We start from the raw sequence: 25,173 nt of genomic DNA on the forward strand, positions 1-25,173 counted from the left end.
TAATAATATTGTCTATAGCTACGCCAACCACCCTTGCTAGATACTTGCCTTATACTGAGTCTGTGTGTAATTGTCTATACAATAGTATATCAGTTGTCTTGTTGCCATAGTACAAGCTCTGCTTAGTTTCGGATCAGATATATATATATATATAGTTGAACGCAAATCACAGTAGTGTCGGCCGGCAGGGTGGCCGTGTTCCCGGTGAGCTGCGTGCGCAGCGCCGGCCTCAACGCGCTGCACGCGTGCCTGCTGGCGCTGGCGCCGCGCCGCGTCCTGCAGCGCCCCGAGGACGTGAGTGAACCATATGTTGCGCAGTTGACTAGTATCCTTTTTATTAAATTATAAATGTTATAATTTATGTCACTTTACAGGAGGCGTGCGAGTTTCAAATAGACGAAATTTTCCACGTAGGGGACTCGACGGGGCCCGTTGTGGGGGGACTGCTCGCGCGAGGGCGACTCTACGAGGGCGACGAACTTATCATAGGTGCGTTGCGTTCTGTTAGTTGTGAGATGAATAGAGCGACGTATATTTTACACCCCCCCCCCAGGACCTCTGGAGTCCGGCGAGTTCGCGGAGATATCCGTGCGCACGATATACCGGAACCGCGTCACTTGCGGCAGCGTGCGCGCGGGACAGTCGGCGTCGCTGGGCCTGGGTCGCTTCCCGCCGGGACTGCGGCAGGGCATGGTGCTGCTAGCGCGGCCGGGGGGCTACGCCGCGGGAGTATCAGAACTAGTCCACTCGTCGCAAGCTTCGGAGAAGAATCGAAAGAACGCGAGGAGACAGAACAAGAATATCCTCCAGGACATCGCCAACGTGAAGAACAGCCTCACGAAGACATCGGATACGAAGTGCACGAACGTGTACGTGTCGGACGACGCGAGCAAGTACAGCGACGCGCACGTGTCGAGCGACACGCAGGACATGTGCGTGTGTGACGACCTGGTGTTCCGCGAAGACCCAAACGACCCTAGACGCTGTATATACTTTCAGGTGAGCAGAAAACTCTACTCGTTTTTAAAAGATTAGCAAACCTTAGATATGCGATTCCACGCGATTCGCTAACAGTTCTGCTGTATTGTACACTACAAACACTTCTCGATCAATATATCTCTTTATACAACACGACACTGTTACACTTAACTACTTGTATACACTTTAGTTTTACTTACAAAGTTCCGATAACAACTTCACAGATAACCAAAACGGTAATTTTTTCGCGAATCCATAGTCAATACCACAGAATATTAAGATTTCGACCAAATTTCAAGGTCAAAGTTGCTTATATACTCTACTTGCTATTGGAATCGACTATAGACTTGTATATGTTTGCACAGCACATTGTGTGTGTGTGTGTTTTTTTATCCGTAACAGCACGTGAATGTCCTACTGCTGGGCTAAAGGCCTCCTCTCCCTTTTTTGAGGAGAAGGTTTGGAGCTTATTCCACCACGCTGCTCCAGTGCGGTTTGGTAAATACACATGTGTCAGAATTTCAGTGAAATTTAGCCCAGCTGTGGGACATTTATATACTGTAACTATTTTGAATCATGTTGGAATAAGTTTTGTTCTTAAGAAGAGAAATACAAAATACATTTATAATATGATGTTAAAAAAAAGCAAATCAAGTACTGCAAGTAGCATTAGTAAACTTGAAATATACTCAATTAAATGAAGCTGAAGAGTTAATCCCTGGAGAGAATTTCTTTAAAAAATGTTCCTCGTAAAAAATGTCTAACCTGAAAATATCCTATTTGATTTCATCTGACATAGCCCTATTTAGGGGGAAAACCCCCAAGTTGGCAACACTATATAAAAAAAATGTGGACCATCCATATAAACTTTCATATATCACTAGCGGACAAATTTTTAATAAACCATCATATGTGATCGAGCAAATTTTCACTCATAACTCATTTTTATTCAGTCAGTTAATTAATCAGTGTCAGAGTTTTTATTACGTATATAACATACATGCAAAACGTCTATGCTTATGTATAAATAATATTACAATATATAAAGGGTTATATATATATATGAAAATATAATACATCCAATTTCTAGTTAATATTAAATAATTATATAACTAAGTTTATGAAATAACAATGGATATTACATCTTGGTTCCCAATGTTGGTGGCACATTGACAATATAAATGATGGTTAATATTTCTTAAAACGCCAATGACGCGGTGGAGAATTACCACCAAAATTACATTAGCCTTCCTATTCGAAATTAAAAAAGAGAAACAGAAATCGCAACAGTAAAAGGTTATAAGTCTTTATATTTGAAAATATGTACATTCAAAAACATTAAATTCTTAGTTATACCATGTTTGCCTATCTACCCTTCCGTGACGCCACGGTGACAGGACTATGATAATCTTATCGTATGTTAAATTGTTACAATAATAACTTATTTAGAAGTTAGTTGACTTAAAGTTTCAAATAAACTGAGATTTAAATTAAATATTCTTATTTAAAATCAAAATAGCACTATGTACGTGTTAATATTGTATTTAATACACCTTTTACAATTAGTTGAAATGTATATTTAGTATATTCCAATCGTAGGAGTAAATATAAACTAACTTTATATTTCCATATCCCGTGATATTCGCTAACAGCTCAGCTTAACTACTTTCCCGAATAAAACGCAATTTTTTCGCAAATCCATAATGAATATCACAGATAATTCAAAATCTCGACCAATGATATCGCGCCAATACAATGTCAGTTGTTAATTTGCCTTTGTCTACTCTTGTGGCTTTAATACACTAGTTATTTTCTATTTAAATTAAATAACATATTTATATGCATACATATATAACGTAACTGTTTTTAAAATGATAATCACGCCCCAAGGAACAAATCTTTAGGTTTGTATTTTTTTTTTTTTTTGGTAATGGTAGCTCTTACAATGCCGATGTTACTTTTGCATTAAGCCGCGCTGATATGTAAGACTCCAATAACAATTGATTATAAATTTAAAACAATAATGTTGTACGGTAAAATAATTTTTGTATTTATTTAAAAAAAAAACATGCTTAGCATTTTAAAAACACAAACGTCATGACGCCATTTTGAATTACAATTTTGGCGCCATTAATATAATCACTACCTCAAGAGGTAAACCAAAATTAGCTTTCATATTGTTAGTATTTAAACTTTGTACATTAAATGATATATCCAGTTCCTGTTTATAAATTGCAATTTTAAGTTAATGATACATATTTATATAACATTACGATATCTAACTATCAATGATCGGATTATTTAATGCCGATTTTACTTTAGACGATATGACATTGACTTTTTATGATTTGTATTAATTAATATTTTTATAGCTATCTGTGGCATCGATATTAATTAAACTACAATAATATTAAACATAATTTAATAAAAGCAATTAATGGTTGGATAAGATTTTTTTTAAACAAAGATAATTAGTATCATTTACGTTTTTGGTCTAAGAAAACGTGTCGCGTTAAAAGTTATTTTTTTTAAATAAAAAAAACATATTCAAACCTTTACTAACCTGATTATTATATTACACATAACAAATTAAAAAAAATTGCAGCATAAAATAATGTTAATTATATATAAATTAAAAAATAAACATCCAGGTATTTAGGTATAAGTTGTAATAACTCGGTCATATTTTTTTGAGAACTTCAGGCATTATAAGCACGAACTATTCCCGTCAATCATATTCTGATCAGTTATAAATATAAATGAAATTTCGTCTATTACCTAACTTATGCAATACTAAATTTGAATATGTACCAAAACAAAATTATATATTACTACTATTTTGGTAAATTTTTACAAAATTCAAGCGATTCATCACTGCTTGAAAATTATATTTTATTCTTATTAGGCGCCATTTTGAATATATAAGGAATGGCCTGTGTTTAAGACTCTGCGGCAACATGAATGGAAAAAAATACCGCTAAGCTTAATAACAATAATTATTAAAAGAATAGCAGACCAAACATCAGAAATAGCATTTGTGTGATAACCATCCTCAAGAATATTAAAAAATGCTCTGTTATGTCATATTCTGTTATTTTGAAAAGACCCAATTTTCAAATTCGTATTGTGTTATTTAAATTTATTAAAATATTAAATATTTTTAAACATAATCATGACGCCATTTTAAATTTAAATTTTGGCGCGATTCATATTATTGTATTGTTGTATACATATCTTTTGTCGAAGTATTTAAATTTTGTACATTAAATCTAAATGATTTTTCTAGTTCCTGTAAGCTGATATAACTTGCTATTTTAAGTTAAATATACGTATTTATGTAACACAAACGTAAGACATTTTTAAGTGACACCATTTTGAAATTCAGAAATATTTATGGGAACAAAATTAATTAAATAATTTGCTGTTTTGTTTTTCATCTGTAAAAACCTAAAAAGTAATCCTACTAAAAAAATGTATATTTATAAGTGTATTTTTTACATTTACTCTATATTTATCATCAACTTTGTATTTTATATATATATATTCCACTAAGATTCATTTTAACTTTTATCTTCTTCTTAACGACTTTAAAATTTTCTTACATATCTTATTGTTTGTACAATAATAGTCCTTATTGCATAAATTTTAAGTACGTATTTTATTAGATCTCTTTGCCTCAAAGTATCAATTAATCCGAATTAATTTAATTTGATAAAGTAATGGTAAGCGATGAAATGATGGTGTTAAATAATTAATTGTGTATTATCTGTGGCAGTTCGCTTAGATTGTTAATTTGAAACGTGCGTTTCTTTAATTTTTTAATTTTGTCACAGTAAACGGCCAGTTTTAATAAAAGTTAGCTTCGTGTCATCGATTTATGAAAATTTTAGGGTGTTATTAGACTAAATTAATCTTTTTATTTAATTATGCTTTGAATAAAACGTGTGATTGTGACATAAAAAATAAAACAATGTTTTTTACTGACTTAGAAAAATGTTATATATTAGCAAAGATTAAAAAAAATTTTAAGTCAGTCATTCAATATTAAAAAAAAAATTAAAACATTTTTTAGCACATCATTAGACTATAATAAAAATAATTAAAGTATGTTGGATTTTTTATTTAAAATCTTTATAATTTAAGCTACACTTTGCAAAAAATAAATTGGCAATTATTGTGTCAACCCGCGTTCCTAAGAAAGTTTCACGACAATGCGCGCTTGCTGAGTTGGTGATAATTAATCAAGTAGACTTATAAGTACATTCGAATTATTTCACAAAGGTTTAAAGCTACTAGTTGTGGATATATGCAGATTCTACCAAGAAGAACTGAACCGAAGAAAGAAACTCAATAGTAAATCTTGTAGCGTTAATCGAATTCCATACATTAGTATATAATCATAAATATCATTGTGTTGAGTATGTGAATAATATATAATATTATTGATAATTATTTGAGGATAATTACTGAGCACAATAAAAGACGTCCACCATACATAGGTTTACAATTACCCACAGTTATAAAAGTAATATTATAAAACTACCCCATACATTACACCCTCACCCTTAGTTACTTATACATTACTTAGAATTAACTTAACCTAACTTAAAAATAAATTATATAATATTAGTTGCCTAATCAAATTCGAATCGAAATCGTTCAACTGGTTTCCTAACGCGCTGGGAACGAATCGATGGTGACACATCTACCTGAGTCTCAGGGGATATCGATGGTGGAATAATAAGTTCCGTGTTGGATGATTCAGCCGACTCAGTCGTCGGTATTTCTAGCTGTGGCTCAGATATGGGGTGATCACTCGGCATGTTTTGGTTTTGTGGTGGCGATTTTGACGTAGATAAATCAAAGCTTACCCAACGTTTTTTTATGTGATTAACGTGTCTTTTTATAGGTGGACCGTCATCCCTACCTATGAGGTAATTACGAGACCCAAAATTACCATCTATCTTACCTTTTAACCATTTCTTTCCTTCCCCATAATTCCTTACCCAGACATTATCCCCTTGTTTAAATTGCCTTATAACTCCTTTTCCTCTTTCTATTTGCTTATTTTGCACCTCCCGTACTCTATCTTCCATCGCCCAATCCCTATGCAATAAGTCTAGTCTTGATCTTATACGCCTACGTTGTAAAATCATGGCAGGTGAAAGACCCGTGGTACTTTGATCGACGTTCCTGTATGGTAATAAATAGGTTTGCAATGCGGCATCGATATCGCAACCATCCCTTAACGACTTTTTATTGCCCGTTTGCACAACTTAACAGCGCCTTCCGCTGCTCCATTACTAGACGGATGATACACGGGGGAGAATGTAACCTTAATACCGTTGTTCCTCATAAAATTGGCATATTCTTTGCTCGAGAAAGGCGGCCCATTATCCGAAACAATTTCTTTAGGCAAACCGAACCTAGCGAAAGTTTCCCGTAAAACTTTAATAACAGCAGCCGCGGTCGTATTTGGCATGTTAAAAATTTCTAACCATTTCGATGTGGAGTCTATTAAAACTAAAAATGTTTTACCGTTAAGCGGTCCTAAGAAGTCAATGTGTATTCTTGACCATGGCTCCGGAATAAAAGGCCATGGCTTGATCGGAGCTTTCGCTGGTGCTGCGTTTTCCATCGCACACGTAACACACTCATTACAAGTGCGTTCAATGTCGGCGTCGATACCGGGCCACCAAACGTAACTACGTGCAATGCTCTTCATCTTTACTATACCTAAATGACCAACGTGTATTTCCTTTAGCAACTCAGATGTTAATGATTTAGGTATTACTAAGCGGTATCCCCAAATTATACACCCCGCATCTAAATACAATTCATTACGACGTACAAAATATGGCTTAAGATCTTCATCGTCGCACGCCTTGGACCACCCGGATTGTAAATATAAAATTACTTTCTTAAGTATGTTATCCTTATTCTGATGTTCTACTACTGTCTTCCGTGTTATAGGTAAAAAATTTTGTATGAAATTAACGTAAGTTTTCTCCTCTACTTGTAGTTTCCCTTCTCCCGTCTGAAATCTAGATAAAGCATCGGCCGCGTTCTTATTACTTTGAACGTATTCAATATTATAATTATAACCAGCTAAAATAACGGCCCACCGTTGCATTCTGCTAGCCGCCATTGTAGGGATACCATGTTTATCACCGAAAATAGCTACCAACGGTTTATGAACCGTGCGTAACGTAAATTTCCTTCCGTATAAGTACGTGTGAAATTTTTTAATGCCATAAATAATAGCTAAAGCTTCCTTTTCTATTTGAGCATACGATTTCTCAGCAGCATTAAGCACCCGAGACGCATAAGCTATAGGTCGCTCCCCTTTAGCGGTTATATGTGAAATTACAGCCCCTACTCCATAACTACTAGCGTCAGTTGTTAGAATTAAGGGTAAGTCAGGTGAATAATGTGCTAAAATTTCACTAGATGTTAACAATTGCTTAACCTTATTAAAAGCTATATTACTTTCTGTATTCCATTCATATTTTTTTTCCTTTTTTAATAAAATATACAATGGTGCTAAAATTGTACTAATGTTTGGAACAAATCTAGCGTAATACATAACTAATCCTAAAAATGAGCGCAATTCGGATACATTATTCGGTATGCGAACCTTCTGAATTGCTTCAATCTTATTTGGGCATGTATGAACCCCTTCTTTACTAATTACAAAGCCTAAATATGTAACAGAGTCGGCAAAGAACGTACACTTATCTTTTTTAATTTTTAAACCATATTTTTGTAATCGATTAAATACCTCGTGAAGTGTTTTTAAATGTGATTGGTCGTCCTCCCCGGTAATTATCACATCATCTAGGAAAACACCCACTCGAGGCATATCCGAAAATAGTTGTTCTAACAATCTTTGAAAAATACCTGGACTCGAAGCCAAACCATAAATCAGTCTATTATACCTAAATAAGCCCTTGTGAGTGTTTATTACAGTGTATTTTTATGTTTCATCAAGTTCAAGTTGTGCATAGGCCTGAGACAGATCTAACTTAGTAAATTTGATACCCCCGTGTAATTTAACTACCCCATACATTACACATTGTACCCATTTAGTCGATTATATGATTTAATTAATGATTAAACGAACTTACCATAATGTCTAGCATAATGTTACATGTAGTAGACACTAGATGTCGCCAGTCTGCACTGTTTTTGGATTTTTTATTATAGTAGCACAACTTGGTGCTGGTGCCGCTTTCTACTATCTTCATTATGTTCAGAGCATCTTCTTTGCAAATATTGATATTTGAGTATCAAGTAGATGGTTAATATTTGTCTCTGGTCAGACACTCTCTGTCCAATAAAAAATAATTTATTATAAGGGAAATGGTAAATGGGGTGGTTGAGATGCTAATCTATTCTCTTCAAAGTCCTCGTATAATTATGACTGCCTCGTTGGTCTAGTGGCTTGATGTAAGGCAGACCCCCTCCGGGTCAATTCCCAGGTCGGGCAAATAAAAAAAGCTATTGGGTTTGTCTGTCAGAAAATTCTGAGTAGCAGCCCGAAGTCTGGAAATTGGAAATGTGTACACTCCCGTGCCTCGGAAAGCACTTAAAGCTGATGGTCCTGCGCCTAAACTCTTTCCGGTCGTATCGGATTGCCGTCCCATCGGATTATGAGAGTAAGGGAATAGGGAGTGCACCTGTATTTGCGCACACACTTGTGCACTATAATATCTCGTGCGTATTTGGCTAATCAATCTTGAGATTGGCCGCCGTAGCCGAAATCGGTCTGGAGGACATTATTATTATAATTCAATTATAGATTAAAAGAGTCAATTAGTTTCAGTTAGGATTACAGTGTTAATGTAACAGGAGTTCATAAACAGTGTGTCGGTCTCACCGAACGGGTAGATTAAAACTGTAAAACTCCTGGTATATTAACACTGTAATCATAACTGAAACTAATTGACTCTTTTAATCTAATCGTTTGGTGAAACCGTCTCACTGTTTATGATCTCCTGGTACATTAACACTGTAATCCTAACTGGAACTAATTGACTCTTTTAATCTAATCGTTCGGTGAGACCGACTCACTTTTTATGATCTCCTGGTAAATTAACACTGTAATCCTAACTGAAACTAATTGACTCTTTTAATCTAATCGTTCGGTGAGACCGACTCACTGTTTATGATCTCCTGGTACATTAACACTGTAATCCTAACTGGAACTAATTGACTCTTTCAATTTAATCGTTCGGTGAGACCGACTCACAGTTTATGATGTCCTGGTACATTAACACTGTAATCCTAACTGGAACTAATTGACTCTTTTAATCTAATCGTTTTGTGAGACCGACACACTGTTTATGATCTCCTGGTACATTAACACTGTAATCCTAACTGAAACTAATTGACTCTTTTAATCTAATCGTTCGGTAACACCGACACACTGTTTATGATCTCCTGGTGAATTAACACTGTAATCCTAACTGAAACTAATTGACTCTTTTAATCTAATCGTTCGGTGAGACCGACTCACTGTTTATGATCTCCTGGTACATTAACACTGTAATCCTAACTGAAACTAATTGACTCTTTTAATCTAATCGTTCGGTGAGACCGACTCACTGTTTATGATCTCCTGGTACATTAACACTGTAATCCTAACTGAAACTAATTGACTCTTTTAATCTAATCGTTCGGTGAGACCGACTCACTGTTTATGATCTCCTGGTACATTAACACTGTAATCATAACTGGAACTAATTGACTCTTTTAATCTAATCGTTCGGTGAGACCGTTTCACTGTTTATGATCTCCTGGTACATTAACACTGTAATCCTAACTGAAACTAATTGACTCTTTTAATCTAATCGTTCGGTGAGACCGACTCACTGTTTATGATCTCCTGGTACATTAACACTGTAATCCTAACTGAAACTAATTGACTCTTTTAATCTAATCGTTCGGTGAGACCGACTCACTGTTTATGATCTCCTGGTACATTAACAACGTAATCCTAATTCTAAACCTTTGAAACTAATTATAATAATATCCTGGGACATTTTTCACACACGGCCATCTGCTCCCAAATTAAGCTTGTACAAAACTCGTGCTATGGAAACCTGACAACTGATATACTACATATACTACTTTTCTTTTGTAAATACATACTTATACAGAAAATTACACTGAGACTCAGGACAAACAGACATATTCAAGCACACAAATGTCTGTCCTGAGTGGGAATCGAAACCACAACCTTCGGCGTGAAAAGGCAAGTATCTACCAACCGCGCTAAACGTCTAGTCAAAATTAACTCTTTTAATCTAATCGTTCGGTGAGACCGACACACTGTTTATGATCTCCTGGTACATTAACACTGTAATCCTAACTGAAACTAATTGACTCTTTTAATCTAATCGTTCGGTAACACCGACAGACTGCTTATGATCTCCTGTTACATTAACACTGTAATCCTAACTGAAACTAATTGACTCTTTTAATCTAATCGTTCGGTGAGACCGACACACTGTTTATGATCTCCTGGTACATTAACACTGTAATCCTAACTGAAACTAATTGACACTTTTAATCTAATCGTTCGGTGAGACCGACTCACTGTTTATGATCTTTTGGTACATTAACACTGTAATCCTAACTGGAACTAATTGACTCTTTTAATTTAATCGTTCGGTGAGACCGACTCACTGTTTATGATCTCCTGGTACATTAACACTGTAATCATAACTGGAACTAATTGACTCTTTTAATCTAATCGTTCGGTGAGACCGTCTCACTGTTTATGATCTCCTGGTACGTTAACAACGTAATCCTAATTCTAAATCTTTGAAACTAATAATAATAATTACCTGGGACATTTTTCACACACGGCCATCTGATCCCAAATTAAGCTTGTACAAAACTCGTGCTATGGAAACCTGACAACTGATATACTATATATACTACTTTTCTTTTGTAAATACATACTTATACAGAAAATTACACTCAGACTCAGGACAAACAGACATGTTCATGCACACAAATGTCTGTCCTGGATGGGAATCGAAACCACAACCTTCGGCGTGAAAAGGCAAGTATCTACCAACCGCGCTAAACGTCTAGTCAAAATTAACTCTTTCAATCTAATCGTTCGGTAAGACCGACTCACTGTTTATGATCTCCTAGTACATTAACACTGTAATCCTTTCTGAAACTAATTGACTCTTTTAATCTAATCGTTTGGTGAGACCGACACACTGTTTATGATCTCCTGGTACATTAACACTGTAATCCTAACTGAAACTAATTGACTCTTTTAATCTAATCGTTCGGTAACACCGACAGACTGCTTATGATCTCCTGGTACATTAACACTGTAATCCTAACTGAAACTAATTGACTCTTTTAATCTAATCGTTCGGTGAGACCGACTCACTGTTTATGATCTCCTGGTACATTAACACTGTAATCCTAACTGAATCTAATTGACTCTTTTAATCTAATCGTTCGGTGAGACCGACTCACAGTTTATGATGTCCTGGTACATTAACACTGTAATCCTAACTGGAACTAATTGACTCTTTTAATCTAATCGTTTTGTGAGACCGACACACTGTTTATGATCTCCTGGTACATTAACACTGTAATCCTAACTGAAACTAATTGACACTTTTAATCTAATCGTTCGGTGAGACCGACTCACTGTTTATGATCTTTTGGTACATTAACACTGTAATCCTAACTGGAACTAATTGACTCTTTTAATTTAATCATTCGGTGAGACCGACTCACTGTTTATGATCTCCTGGTACATTAACACTGTAATCATAACTGGAACTAATTGACTCTTTTAATCTAATCGTTCGGTGAGACTGTCTCACTGTTTATGATCTCCTTTTACATTAACACTGTAATCCTAACTGAAACTAATTTACTCTTTTAATCTAATCATTCGGTGAAACCGTCTCACTGTTTATTTTCTCCTGGTACATTAACAACGTAATCCTAATTCCAAACCTTTGAAACTAATAATAATAACATCCTGGGACATTTTTCACACACGGCCATCTGATCCCAAATTAAGCTTGTACAAAACTTGTGCTATGGAAACCAGACAATTGATATACTACATATACTACTTTCTTATGTTAATACATATTTATACAGAAAATTACACCCAGACTCAGGACAAACAGACATGATCATGCACACAAATGCAAACACTGTAATCATAACTGAAACTAATTGACTCTTTTAATCTAATCGTTCGGTGAGACCGACTCACTGTTTATGATCTCCTGGTACAATAACACTTTAATCCTAACTGGAACTAATTGACTCTTTTAATTTAATCGTTCGGTGAGACCGACTCACTGTTTATGATCTCCTGGTACATTAACACTGTAATCCTAACTGAAACTAATTGACTCTTTTAATCTAATCGTTCGGTGAGACCGACTTACTTTTTATGATCTTTTAATCTAATCGTTCGGTGAGACCGACTCACTGTTTATGATCTCCTGGTACATTAACACTGTAATCCTAACTGGAACTAATTGTCTCTTTTAATCTAATCGTTCGGTAAGACCGACACACTGTTTATGATACCCTGGTACATTAACACTGTAATCCTAACTGAAACTAATTGACTCTTTTAATCTAATCGTTCGGTGAGACCGACTCACTGTTTATGATCTCCTGGTACATTAACAACGTTATCCTTATTCTAAATCTTTGAAACTAATAATAATATCTTCACCAATCACCTTTTTTCGGGTAGGTGTCAAATAAAAGACAACACGGTTTTATAAGAGCTCTTGTTAATTTCAATTAAATAAATTGGAAGATCAATAATTACACTAATACAAATGTGCTAATTGTGTTCCCTACCTGCCAGCTAAATCTCCATAACACGGATTAAATCCCCCATAAACGGAAACATTGAAAGAATATATAATACATTCACATTTGCACTATGGAGTCCATCAAGCACTCAATTCAAGACCTGACTGAACACTTCAACTCACGGATGGCTGAATTTCAAAAGACTCTTGAGAGTTCTATCCCAGCATCAAGTCCAACCACCAACATAGCGGCTCAGTTTAATATATTTAGACTCTTTGTTTTAACTGCGTTGGAGAGCCTTCAGAAGCAAGTTGAACTCCTATCAAAGCAATACAACCAAATGGAGATGCGAAGTAGAAGGAAGATGCTCCTCTTGCATGGAATTCCTGAAGAAGTAAAGGAGAATGTACCAACTGTGGTGTCGAGGGTTTTATCAGATAATCTCAAGTTGCCCGAGCTTACCATGGATAAGCTCAGCCGACGCCAGCGATTGGGTCAATCCACGCGAGATAAGCCTCGAGCTATTCTTGTCAAATTTCATGACGCGTCGCTTCGTAATAAAATCTGGTACTCGAAAACATCTCTCAAAAATACGGGTGTGACTCTTTCGGAATTCCTTACTAAGGAGAGACATGAACTGTTTATGGCTGCGAGACGGAAGTTTGGAATATCTAAATGCTGGACGAAGGATGGTGCCGTTATTGTTACTGGGTCAGACGGTAAGCGCCATCGTATTGTCACAACAGCTGAACTTAATTCAATCAAATGCACACAGAATGATATTCCTTTGGCTACTATTCCTGCTGCTATTCCCAGTACCAGTTCTGTCGACTCAATTGGTAAATCTACCAGTTCCACACAGGCTATTCGAAGCAAGAGAACTGTCAAAAAGTAAGCTTTGTTTTGTTAGACGTACTGTAGCATTAAATTAATATCGTATACTTTTGAACATTAGTGTTTAGCTTCGATTTGTATTTTGTATTTATGTTAGATACTATATTGTTCTATTTTTACTTTCATTATTTATAATTAATGGACATGTCGGTACAATGTCAACAATTAGACGTTTGACAAGTTTACATGCTAATTGTAGTTGATTGGCTTTGGACTCTTGCATTTTGGCCGTAGTTTTTTTTTTTTTTCTTTAGTACAAATAACTGTAGTAATTAAATATCTTACACTTATTTTTGTATTACTTTAATAAGTACTTTTTTTTTTTAATATCCTTTTTATTATTTAAATGTTTCTTGTTTTTTTTTGGGATAGTTTAATAGCTTGTTATAATAGTTCTATAGTTTGTGGATACTTGTTGTGTAATTATTCATAATTTTTAGTTATTATTTTTAGTTTTTAGTTAAGCTTTTTTAGTTATTATTATTTTTTTTTTATTGTTTTCTTTACCGTGTCACTTAAATCTTTAAAATTGTATCCACTCCTATTGTTTATTATGATATATGATATGAATGGTATTTTCAATATTAATTTTAAAATGCTATCTCACATACTGCTGGCGGGTTAGAGATATGCCTTGGTTAGAACTTATATATATATACATAAAATTTTTTTTATTCATATATATTTTTATTATTTTATCTATTTATATATATATATATATATATATATATATATATATATATATATATATTTAATTATTATTATTTTTAGAATTTATACATACATATAATAGTTGGTTGTTAATATAACCAGCATGATTTCAAACACTCTCAGTTTAAGCGACTCGAATGACAATAGTGAGTATCTTAGTGACGCAGTGCTCTCTAGTGATGATAGTTTTCATAGTGCTTCTCTTCCTCTAAACTCTCTTTCAGATTCAACTTTCTCCGGTTTCACTAGAAATTTTAATGTAGTGCATATAAATGCGCAGAGTGTACCTTCCCATTACCCCGATTTCCTGTCTTCCTTCGATAGTAAAAATATTCATGCCGTCCTAGTATCCGAATCTTTTCTGAAACCCTGCTTACCTTCAACTTCTTACTGTTTACCTGGCTTTCATCTGATCCGGAATGATCGTACCGGTAAAGGTGGTGGTGGAGTGGCAATATATCTCCGTAGTCATATCCCCTTTACTATTTTAAATAAATCTCCTACACAATACTGTGAGTCATCTGAACATATTTTTATTGAAGTCTTATTCGGCCATCTCAAACTACTACTGGGTGTTTTTTATAGTCCATCCCTTACTATTAATTATTTTGATAATTTTGAAAATTTGTTGGAACAATTTAGTGCGTCTGTTGATCACACAATCATTATGGGAGATTTTAATACTTGTTTAATTAAAGATGATCAACGCGCCAAACGTTTTAAAAATATAATTAATAGCTGTAACCTTAATGTACTTCATACGAACGCAACTCATTTTTTTCCGAATTGTTTGCCATCGCTGTTGGACTTAATGGTTGTTTCCTCGCCTAGTCATGTTGATGCGCATGGTCAGCTTCCCGCTGAAGCCTTTTCTTACCATGACTTAATTTATTTATCCTATAGGATACGACCTCCGCGGGCTAAGCCCACCATAGTCATGCGGCGAAATTACCAGAATTTGAATACTCCCAATTTTATGGCTGATCTAAACAATATCGACTGGACCGCAATATATAATGCCAACTCAATAGACGATAAAATGAGTATATTTAATTCCCTATTAAATGATCTATTGGATGTACATGCCCCTTTAAGACCTATCAAGCTTAAGCACCTACCGGCTCCTTGGCTAACTCAGGACATTAAAGCACTCATGGCAAAGCGTAATGCTGCGAAAGCTAGATACAAAAGAAATGCGACGAACGATAACCTTTTAAAATATAAGCAGCTGCGAAATCGTTGCAGTATGCTTTGTCGTGATGCTCAGCGTAAGTTTATTACTAATGCTATCGAAAAAAGCGGAACATCTAGGATATGGCAGTTTTTGAGATCACTGGGGATAGGGCGTCAGCGAGAAACGTTTCCTGCCAATTTCAATCTCGATGATCTTAATAAACACTTTATTTCCTCTTCCTCTCTAAACAATCAGTACAAATCCATCACACTCAACTATCTCCATTCCTTGCCAATCCCTAGCTATCCTCCTTTCCAATTCAGTCCTGTTACCATGGGAGAATTAAAAAAAACACATCCTATGCATCAAATCTGATGCAATCGGTTGTGACGGAATTAGTCGAAAACTTATACTTCTTACCCTTAACAGTATATTGCCTACTTTATGCCATATATTTAACTATTCTTTATTACATGGTGCCTTTCCTTCTGTATGGCGTAAAGCTCTCGTGATTCCTATTCCTAAAGTTTCCAATCCTTTGCTTCCTTCTCATTTTAGACCTATTTCTGTTCTTCCATTTCTTTCAAAGGTGTTAGAGCGTGTTGTTCACTCTCAACTAAACCAATTCCTCACTATTAATAAAATCCTGTGCCCTTTTCAATCTGGGTTTAGATTAGGCCATAGTACAGTTACAGCTCTTGTTAAGGTATGTGATGACATTCGCCAGGGTATTGATAACAAATCCGTGACTGTACTAGCTCTCCTTGACTTTTCAAATGCCTTTAATAACATCGACTATGACATATGCTTGGCAATCCTAAGATTGCTAAGCATAGATTCTACTGTCATTGAATGGTTCCACTCTTATCTGTTTAACCGACAGCAATGCATAATGGCTAATAATAAATATTCATCCTATCTAGATATTCCTTCCGGTGTCCCGCAAGGTGGTGTGCTTCACTTATTTCCTCCTCTTATCATCTATATGCTGATGATCTACAAATTTACGTTACCGCTCCTTTAGACAGTATCGATGAGGCAGCTGCAACCTTGAATCATGATTTGACAAAGATACCCGAATGGTGTAAATCTTACGGTCTCAAAGTGAACCCGAGCAAGTCGCAAGTGGCTATATTTGGCAGTCATAAGCTTCTGACGAGGGTCCAAGATAAACATCTACCTCCAATCTTATTTGAGGGCCAAATATTACACATGCAAGAGACTGTTAGAAATCTTGGACTACTTCTTGATGCTTCCTTTTCCTGGGTACCTCAAATCACTGAAATGAGTCGTAAGATTTTCGCTATCATTGGTTTCTTAAGGCGATGGAAAAACCTATTGCCTATCAAGGCAAAGATCAGTTTAGCTAATACGTTCCTGTTACCAATACTGGACTATACTGATGTCTGCTACATGGATTTAACTGAAGACCTCCTAAATAAATTAGAACGGCTGCAAAATATAGCCATAAGATTTATTTTTGGCCTGCGAAAGTTTGATCATGTCTCTGAGTATCGGTCTCAGTTAAAGTGGCTGCCAATCAGACTACGAAGAAATCTACACGCCTTATCTCTTCTCTACTCTATTATTTATATCGATCACACACCATCTTACCTTAAAGAACGCTTTAAATTTCTTGGTTGCGACAGCGCACACAACCTGCGTTCTTCGGATGATAATAAACTAGTTACCCCCTGCAGCCGGACACAAACCTACAGTAACTCTTTTACTGAAAAAAACCATCAAACTTTGGAATGCACTGCCTACAGATATTCGGCAGTCGAATTCATTGAGTATTTTTAAATACCGCTTGAAAAGCTATTATTTGTCCATTTCCATGTAAGGTATGTATGTATGTATGAAATAGTATGTGGCTTATAATTTATCTATATATAATTTTATACTCTATAATTATATATAATATGTATGTATGATATGTGTAGTCTATTAAATATTTAGTATCTATCTGTATTTTTATATGTAAATGCACTTACCTGTTCTCTTACAAAATTCTTTCACCAAAGGTTGTCTGTTAGAGATCGCTATAAGCGATAAGACCGCCTTTGCGCACCATTTTTTATTTTCTTTTTCTTTGATTGTTTCCTACTTCTCTCATTTTATGTATATGTTGTGCAAAAAGTGTTAAATAAATAAATAAATAAATAATAACATCCTGGGACATTTTTCACACACGGCCATCTGATCCCAAATTAAGCTTGTACAAAACTCGTGCTATGGAAACCTGACAACTGATATACTACATATACTACTTTTCTTTTGTAAATACATACTTATAGAGAAAATTACACCCAGACTCAGGACAAACAGACATGTTCATGCACACAAATGTCTGTCCTGGGTGGGAATCGAACCCACAACCTTCGGCGTGAAAAGGCAAGTATCTACCAACCGCGCCAAACGTCTCGTCAAAATTCTTTTAATCTAATCGTTCGGTGAGACCGATTCACTGTTTATGATCTCCTGGTACATTAACACTGTAATCCTAATGGAAACTAATTGACTTTTTTAATCTAATTGTTCGGTGAAACCGTCTCACTGTTTATGTTCTCCTGGTACATTAACAACGTAATCCTAATTCTAAATCTTTGAAACTAATAATAATAATAATATCCTGGGACATTTTTCACACACGGCCATCTGATCCCAAATTAAGCTTGTACAAAACTCTTGCTATGGAATCCTGACAAATGTCTGTCCTGGGTGGGAATCGAACCCACAACCTTCGGCGTGAAAAGGCAAGTATCTACCAACCGCGCCAAACGTCTCGTCAAAATTAACTCTTTTAATCTAATCGTTCGGTGAGACCGACACACTGTTTATGATCTCCTGGTACATTAACACTGTAATCCTAACTGAAACTAATTGACTCTTTTAATCTAACCGTTCGGTGAGACCGACACACTGTTTATGATCTCCTGGTACATTAACACTGTAATCCCAACTGAAACTAATTGACTCTTTTAATCTATAATTGAATTATAATAATAATGTCCTCCAGACCGATTTCGGCTACGGCGGCCAATCTCAAGATTGATTAGTCAAATACGCAGGAGATATTATAGTGCACAAGTGTGTGCGCAAACACAGGTGCACTCCCTATTCCTTAACTCTCATAATCCGATGGGACAGCAAACCGACACGACCGGAAAGAGTTCAGGCGCAGGACCATCGGCTTTACGTGCTTTCCGAGGCACGGGAGTGTACACATTTCCAACATCCAGACTCCGGGCTGCTACTCAGAATTTTCTGACAGACAAACCCAATAGCTTTTTTTATTTACCCGACCTGGGAATTGACCCGGAGGGGGTCTGCCTTACATCAAGCCACTAGACCAACGAGGCAGTCATAATTATACGAGGACTTTGAAGAGAATAGATTAGCATCTCAACCACCCCATTTACCATTTCCCTTATAATAAATTATTTTTTATTGGACAGAGAGTGTCTGACCAGAGACAAATATTAACCATCTACTTGATACTCAAATATCAATATTTGCAAAGAAGATGCTCTGAACATAATGAAGATAGTAGAAAGCGGCACCAGCACCAAGTTGTGCTACTATAATAAAAAATCCAAAAACAGTGCAGACTGGCGACATCTAGTGTCTACTACATGTAACATTATGCTAGACATTATGGTAAGTTCGTTTAATCATTAATTAAATCATATAATCGACTAAATGGGTACAATGATATTTATGATTATATACTAATGTATGGAATTCGATTAACGCTACAAGATTTACTATTGAGTTTCTTTCTTCGGTTCAGTTCTTCTTGGTAGAATCTGCATATATCCACAACTAGTAGCTTTAAACCTTTGTGAAATAATTCGAATGTACTTATAAGTCTACTTGATTAATTATCACCAACTCAGCAAGCGCGCATTGTCGTGAAACTTTCTTATGAACGCGGGTTGACACAATAATTGCCAATTTATTTTTTACAAAGTGTAGCTTAAATTATAAAGATTTTAAATAAAAAATCCAACATACTTTAATTATTTTTATTATAGTCTAATGATGTGCTAAAAATGTTTTAATTTTTTTTTTAATATTGAATGACTGACTTAAAATTTTTTTTAATCTTTGCTAATATATAACATTTTTCTAAGTCAGTAAAAAACATTGTTTTATTTTTTATGTCACAATCACACGTTTTATTCAAAGCATAATTAAATAAAAAGATTAATTTAGTCTAATAACACCCTAAAATTTTCATAAATCGATGACACGAAGCTAACTTTTATTAAAACTGGCCGTTTACTGTGACAAAATTAAAAAATTAAGGAAACACACGTTTCAAATTAACAATCTAAGCGAACTGCCACAGATAATACACAATTAATTATTTAACACCATCATTTCATCGCTTACCATTACTTTATCAAATTAAATTAATTCGGATTAATTGATACTTTGAGGCAAAGAGATCTAATAAAATACGTACTTAAAATTTATGTAATAATTAACTATTATTGTATTGTAGCGGAGTTGTGAATGATGTTGTAGATGAGGTTTGATTAAAACAAAGTTTCTTCCACTACTAATTTATTTCTTGTAGAAATAATAAACACAAAGATAGGCACAGCACAGAGTAGAATGAGAAGAACGAAGTATGAAGATAAGTTTAGATGCAAGAAGGAAGTATGACTTATTACAAAGACTTAAGGTGCAAAATCGTGTAGCAAATTACAAGCGAGAAGCGACGTGCGTTCAATACGAGATCTAGGATTCGACTGGTTTGCGGAAGGCGGCCGACTTCTGAGCCGATGCGCTTACGTTTCTTTGTTCAAAGTAACGGTATTTTATTTAGAATAGACATTTCTATTATACGATCGCGCGGCGACTGCCTTCCGACATTACATAATTTATTATATTATATTTTAATTATTTATATGATTTTAAAGTGTAAATATTTATATTGTGTATTACATGTATATGTTATAATATATAATATGTATTTATTATATAATTTATATAAGTATATAAAGTATTAAAGTATATATAGTATAGTTATAGTAATATTTGTATTTATGTTACATTTATTATTTTATGTATGAAAAATATATAAGATATTACATGATTATATATATAATGTTTTATTTATATAAGCTATATAGGTTGTAGGGATCTGGTAAGTGTCGCGTTCGCCACACCACTCCCCTCCAGAGACCGTCCTACGGGCGATAATAATCAGGTATGTGTACTGTTCTGCCCGATCGTGTCTTTTTGTTATTATTTTCCTTATCTTTAATTTTATCATCATGATTTTTTATTTCAGGTGGAGTAGCAGGAGGAAGAGGTATATCCCTTGGATCGTCGTCGTCGGTAAGCATGTATGCAGGCTTCAGTCTTTCTATTGTTACAGAGGTAGGTTTTCCTCGGACAAGTATTTTGAATACTTTGTCGTTCCTCGCCAGTACTTCATGTGGGCCAGTATAAGCCAGTTGGAGTGCTCCTCTGTTAGCATCTTCTCTGAGGTACACATGACTAGTCGTTGCAAGATCTTTGAATATGAAGATAGATTTCTTACAGTGCCTGGAAGCTGGTTGCGGTTGAAGGTTCTTCGCAATAATCCGAAGTCGTGCCATAAAATCGGTTATGTCATCAGACTTATTCGTGGATGGTTGAAAAAGCTCTCCAGGTAATCTAAGCGTCTCGCCATATACCATTTCTGCCGAAGATGCTTGAATATCTTCTTTAATGGCATTTCGGATTCCAAGCAACACCAATGGAAGTGATTCTGTCCAATTTGAGTTTTCATGACAGACAATGGCGGCTTTTAATTGGCGGTGAAATCTCTCAACCATGCCATTACATGCAGGGTGATAAGCAGTAGTTTTCTTGTGTTCAAAACCAACCATTTCAGAGAGGTGCTTGAAAAGGGCAGATTCAAATTGTCGTCCTCTGTCAGTGATTATAGCAGTAGGGCATCCAAAGCGTGCTATCCAGTCGGATATCAAGGCCTTAGCTACTGTCTCTGCTGTTATGTCCATAATAGGAATAGCTTCTGGCCATCTCGTGAATCTATCTACGGCTGTAAGACAGTATTTGTAACCGTTTGAGATTGGCAGTGGTCCTATTAGATCTATATGGACGGTGGTAAATCTGGCACGTGGAAGTTGAAAATTCCCAGGACTGGTTGAAACGTTCCGAGTAGTCTTCGCTCGCTGACAGACTTGACATTTCTTTGTCCATTCACGGCAATCTTTCCGTACGCCGGGCCATACGAAACGCTGAGCTACAAGTTTAGCAGTGGCATTGGCGCCAGGATGGCTGAGTGAATGTATGCTTTGCAATAGTCTGTAGTGAAACGGTGATGTTACAAAGGGTCAGAAAAAAACAAAAAAACAGCCAAGATGGTTCAGGCACCACTGAATTTTCATGTACTTAATTTGTGATTATAATTCATCTCGTACTTTACGACGAAGGAAAACATCGTGAGGAAACCTGCATGTGTCTAATTTCACTGAAATTCTGCCACATGTGTATTTACCAAACCGCACTGGAGCAGCGTGGTGGAATAAGCTCCAAGCCTTCTGCTCAAAAAAGGGAGAGGAGGCCTTTAGCCCAGCAGTAGGACATTCACATGCTGTTACGGATACAAAAAACACACACACACACACAATGTGCTGTGCAAACACATACAAATCTATAGTCGTATAAATTTAGCGTTTTGGTTATCTGTGAAGTTTTTATCGGAACTTTGTAAGTAAAACTAAAGTGTATATAAGTGGTTAAGTGTAACAGTGTCGTGTTATATATAGAGATATAATGATCGAGAAGTGTTTGTAGTATACAATACAGCAGAGCTGGTAGCGAATCGCATGGAATCGCATATCTAACGAAAAACGAGTAGAGTTTTCTGCTTACCTGAAAGTATATACAGCGTCTAGGGTCGTTTGGGTCTTCGAGGAACACCAGGTCGTCACACACGCACTTGTCCTGCGTGTCGCTCGACACGTGCGCGTCGCTGTACTTGCTCCCGTCGTCCGACACGTACACGTTCGTGCACTTCGTGTCGGATGTCTTCGTGAGGCTGTTCTTCACGTCGGCGATGTCCTGGAGGATATTCTTGTTCTGTCTCCTCGCGTTCTTTCGATTCTTCTCCGAAGCTTGCGACGAGTGGACTAGTTCTGATATCTGTAACGATGAATTTTGAAAATAAAAAAATGTATCACTTTTTTAATTTCGTATAGGTACGCTGGCAAATGACCACCTTATGGTAAGTGGTCGTCACTACCCATAGACTTTGTCACAGTCTATTAACCACCCCTAACATCGTAATGCGCCATCAACCTTGGGAACTAAGATATTAAGTCTCTTGTGCCTATAGTTACACTGTCTAACTCATCTTTCAAACTAGCACACAATAATACTAAGTATTGCCATGGCGGTAGAAACGTTATTCAAAAAAGCCTTTTTAAATCGTTTGTATAATATAATTTTAAATATAAAGCTACAACCAGTATGGCTACTCTGTAAGAACATTCTCTCACTCATCATCATCATGTCAACATTTCACCGGAGAGTGATGAATGTAAAATTCTAGAATAGCACTACTGGCCGCATATATATATTCTGTCTTAAATACATGTAAGTTTTTATTTAGTAATAAGGTTTGAATTAGAGGACGACAGGTGGGTACCTGTCGTCCTCTGCAAGTCCCGGGCCGCACGGGACGCGGTTGCGGTATATCGTGAGCACGGATATCTCCGCGAACTCGCCGGACTCCAGAGGTCCTGGGGGGGGGGGGTGGTGTTAAATATACGTCGCTCTATTCATCTCACAACTAACAGAACGCAACGCCCCTATGATAAGTTCGTCGCCCTCGTAGAGTCGCCCTCGCGCGAGCAGTCCCCCCACGACGGGCCCCGTCGAGTCCCCTACGTGGAAAATTTCGTCTATTTGAAACTCGCACGCCTCCTGTAAAGTGACATAAATTATAACATTTATAATTTAATAAAAAGGATACTAGTCAACTGCGCAACATATGGTTCACTCACGTCCTCGGGGCGCTGCACGTCGCGGCGCGGTGCCAGCGCCAGCAGGCACGCGTGCAGCGCGTTGAGGCCGGCGCCGCGCACGCAGCTCACCGGGAACACGGCCACCCTGCCGGCCGACACTACTGTGATTTGCGTTCAACTATATATATATATATATATATATCTGATCCGAAACTAAGCAGAGCTTGTACTATTACTGTGATTTGCGTTCAACTATATATATCTATATATATATATAGTTGAACGCAAATCACAGTAATAGTATATATATATATATATATATATATATATATATATATATATATATATATATATATATATATATATATATATATATCTGATCTGAAACTAAGCAGAGCTTGTACTATGGCAACCAGACAACTAATATACTATTGTATAGACAATTACACACAGACTCAGGAAAAACAGACATGTTAATGCACACAATTGTCTGTCCTGAGTGGGAACCGAACCCACAACCTTTGGCGTGAAAGGCAAGTATCTAGCAAGGGTGGTTGGCGTAGCTATAGACAATACTATTACCATTGCCAATAGTATGGAACTCGTTTTAAGGTCATACATAAGAGTTCACCCAGAAACACTTCGGGTTTAAATAAAGGCTTGTGAAGCTACTCACTCCTCATCCTTTTTGATTTCCTTGTCTAGATTGTCTATGGTGTCCAGTATCGACTTTTGCGGCACAACGCAGTTCCTTGCCATATTCTCGTCAGTTCAATCTATAAATTATACAGCATCCCTGATTTATCATCTCGTGCTCCTTGAAGAACATCGCGAGGAAACCTGCATGTTTCCAATTACAATATAAACTAATATTATAAATGAGAAAGTAAATATATCTATTTGTCTGTTAAACTTCCCCCCCCCCCCCCCCGGCTTCTCTTTATGTTATATGTGTGTGGACGGGCAATTGGGCCACCTGATGGTAAGTGGTCACCATCACCCAAAAGCATTGATGTAAGAAATAATAACCTAGTTTATAAGCTAGTCTTTATAGATGCTATTTAAAATAAAATCACTGACCTTATTAGCGGGTTCCAACAATTGAGCCAGCCTCGCTACAACAGCATTGATGTTGCTAACCAGTTCACACTTGTTGATGACTGCGAAGAACGGCATTTCCAAAGATAGCAGAAGACCGATGTGTTCTTCTGTGATGCGAGTTATACCGGCTGTTGTCGAAATCTAGAAATAAAAAAAAAAACTTTATAGTACAAGTTGATAATATGACTACAGTGTCATCTATAATATTATCTTGTAGCTGAATTAAAAAACTTACAGCCACTGGGTCGCTGTGACCCTGGCCCCTCGGGCCAAAAATTAAAGACACGACAGGTTAGGGGGCAACCCCGCGGCCCGTACCCAGACTGGCCTAGGCCAGTTAGGAGGAACCAACTCTCTCTCTTAAAAAACTTTCATTAATAAGACGTATTGCTCGATAAGGGTTTATAAATATGTATGATAAAAAATTGTGTTTAAACTCTTACATAGTTTAATTGTAGCAAAAGAGTTTAGTTTTTTGCCGATTATTTTTAGTAGGAT

The 25,173-nt window shown here is 36.1% G+C and overlaps 1 pseudogene; it reads left to right on the forward strand.

Moving 5' to 3' along the window:
• LOC126778836 (GTP-binding protein 2-like) overlaps window positions 1–25,173 on the forward strand; it is a 66,962-nt pseudogene that overhangs the window by 15,371 nt on the left and 26,418 nt on the right.

This window comes from Nymphalis io, chromosome 27 (assembly GCF_905147045.1).
Source record: "Nymphalis io chromosome 27, ilAglIoxx1.1, whole genome shotgun sequence".
NCBI classification, from domain to species: domain Eukaryota; kingdom Metazoa; phylum Arthropoda; class Insecta; order Lepidoptera; family Nymphalidae; genus Nymphalis; species Nymphalis io.